General features: G+C 44.1%; 1 protein-coding gene across 1 annotated transcript in view; it reads right to left on the bottom strand.

Annotated features, from left to right (window-relative positions):
* peb (pebbled) overlaps positions 1–2500 on the bottom strand; it is a 902421-nt gene that overhangs the window by 748000 nt on the left and 151921 nt on the right. Inside the window, exon 2 of the mRNA XM_070123904.1 lies at positions 451–508. The gene's annotated coding sequence lies outside the window, so the exon portion shown is untranslated. The remainder of the gene's footprint in view (positions 1–450; positions 509–2500) is intronic.

Here is a 2500-nt window from a genome sequence, read left to right as displayed (position 1 = left end):
AATCCCCCCCCCCACACCAATACCCCCAAACCCCCGAGTACCCCAATGCCCCAAATCCCTCCCCCCCACACACACCAATACCTTATGCCCCGGAGTACCCCAATATCCACCAATACCCCATACCCCCAGAGTACCCCAATACCCACCAATACCCCAAATCCCCCCCCCCACACCAATACCCTCGAGTACCCCAATACCCACCAATACCCCAAACCCCCCCAATACCCCATACCCCCAGAGTACCCCAATACCCACTAATACCCCCAATACTCCCTCCCACCCACCCTCCCAGTAACGGTCAACCCCCATAGGCCCCATGGCGTGTGGAGAGGCTGTATCCGTCACCTTCGCGACAAATTACCACCGGACTCGTACACAAAGTTACCCAGAGAAAAAAAAAAAGAAAAAAAAAAAGAAAAAAAAGAAGAAAAAAAAAGTTACCCAAATTACCTTCTGTTTGACCGGTCTGTGGAGAGGCTCTCGTGGGCGGAGTCTCGACCGCCCGACTCTGTTTAAAAAAAAAGAGAGAGAAAGAAAAAGAGTGAGAACACTATGGTATGTTGATATTTTTAATGCATTGACAAAATAATAAATTCGAAAAAAAATCTGCCCATGTAATTAAAATATCAAAAACCTAATAAAATTTTCGAGAAAAAAACATTGCCATTTAAATATCAAAAAATATAATTAAAAAAAACACAACCAATAAAACCTGCAACACCAACGAAACGAAACGAAAATCATTAAAAAAAACACACACACGAGCAATTAAAAAAAGTGAAAAAATGCGACTTTAGTCCCCGGGGTAAGAACATGGTCAAAGCGGACGGAAGGCAGACGACCAGGTGGTGGTGGCAGGACCGTGAGAACCTGCTGGGGCTACTGTGCTGTTGGGAATGGTGGCAGTGGTGGTGGTGTTGCTGCTGTGGTGGTGGTAGTGGTAGTGGTAGTAGTAGTTGTAGTAGTAGTAGTAGTGGTAGAAGTAGTGATAGTAGTAGTAGTAATAGTAATAGTGGTAATATTAGTGGTGGTAGTAATAGTAGTAGTAGTAGTAGTAGTAGTAGTAGTAGTGGTAGAAGTAGTAGTAGTGGTAGAAGTAGTAGTAGTGGTAGAAGTAGTAGTAGTGGTAGTAGTAATAGTAATAGTGGTAATATTAGTGGTGGTGGTAGTTGTAGTAGTAGTAGTAGAAGTCGTAGTAGTAGTCGTAGTAGCAGCAGCAGCAGCAGTACTAGTAGTAGTAGTCGTAGTAGTAGTAGTCGTAGTCGTAGTCGTAGTCCTAGTAGTAGTGGTAATGGTAATGGTGGTGGTGGTTGCAGTAAGGTGGTGGTAGGCCTACTCTTAGTGGCATTTTATTATGGTGGTAATTATGTTGATGGCTTTGATCATGGTGGGATAATATTGTTGTCGTTCGTGGTTATCATAATGGTAGCGGTGGTGGTTATGATGGGAGTAATGGTAGTGGTGGTAGTTTTATCATGGTTATGATGGTAATGGTAGAGATGGTACAAATAATGGCGTGCTTAGTATCAACCATTTAAAAGACCATTAACTCTGCTAATTCTACATAGAAGGAAATGGAGATGAAGATGATGAAGAAAAAATAAGAAGAGGAAGAAAAATAAAAATAAAAGAAATGAAAAAAGAGAAAGGGAGAAATAAGAAAGAAAAATAAAAAAAAACAATTATAAGAAGATGAAAGACAGAGAGAGAGAGAGAGAGAGAGAGAGAGAGAGAGAGAGAGAGAGAGAGAGAGAGAGAGAGAGAGAGAGAGAGAGAGAGAGAGAGAGAGAGAGAGAGAGAAAGGGATGCCCACACCCCTTCCTCCTTCTCCTCCTCCTCCTCCCCCTCGATTATCCTCCCTCCCTTATCCCTAATCCCTGGTATCAGCCTCACCCTTTCCTCCCCGCCTCCCTTCCCAGAATATCTCATCTCCCTTACTTCCCACTTCCCTTTCTTCTATTACTTCTCGTCTCCTTCGGTGATTCTCCTGCGTTATCCCCCCCCGTTATCTGTCTCTCTTTCTTAAATTCTATTTTTGGTTTTCATTTATTCGATTTAATATTCATCCTTATGATCGTCATAACTCTCTCTCTCCTGTTATTTACCGTCTTCTCTTTTCTTTTCATTTCGTTATTCCTTCTCTCCCTCCCTCCAAACCTATCATTCCCTCCTTCTCTCTCTATATATATCTATCTCCTCACTTCCTTTTTCCCTACATTCCATTCTCGTTTCCCTTCTCCTCTCCCTCTAACCTATCTCTTAACTCCTTCCATCCCTCTCCCCCTGCCCCTCCTTCCAATCCCCTACCCCCTCCCCCTCCTTCTCCACCCCGTCCCTCCCTCCCAGCCTCCTACCCCCGTCCTTCCTACCCCCTCCCCACCCCTCCCTCCTCCTTCCTTCACTCTCTCGCCCACCGTCTTCCATCTGTGACGCTGCCTCCTGATGCTGAAGAACCTCATCAAAACAAGACAAAGAAAAAAGACAAAAACGAGACAAAGAA

The sequence above is a fragment of the Penaeus vannamei genome, chromosome 7 (genome assembly GCF_042767895.1).
Source record: "Penaeus vannamei isolate JL-2024 chromosome 7, ASM4276789v1, whole genome shotgun sequence".
NCBI lineage: Eukaryota > Metazoa > Arthropoda > Malacostraca > Decapoda > Penaeidae > Penaeus > Penaeus vannamei.
The sequence above is the reverse complement of the archived record's forward strand: the minus strand, read 5'-3'. Positions and strand labels throughout refer to the sequence as shown.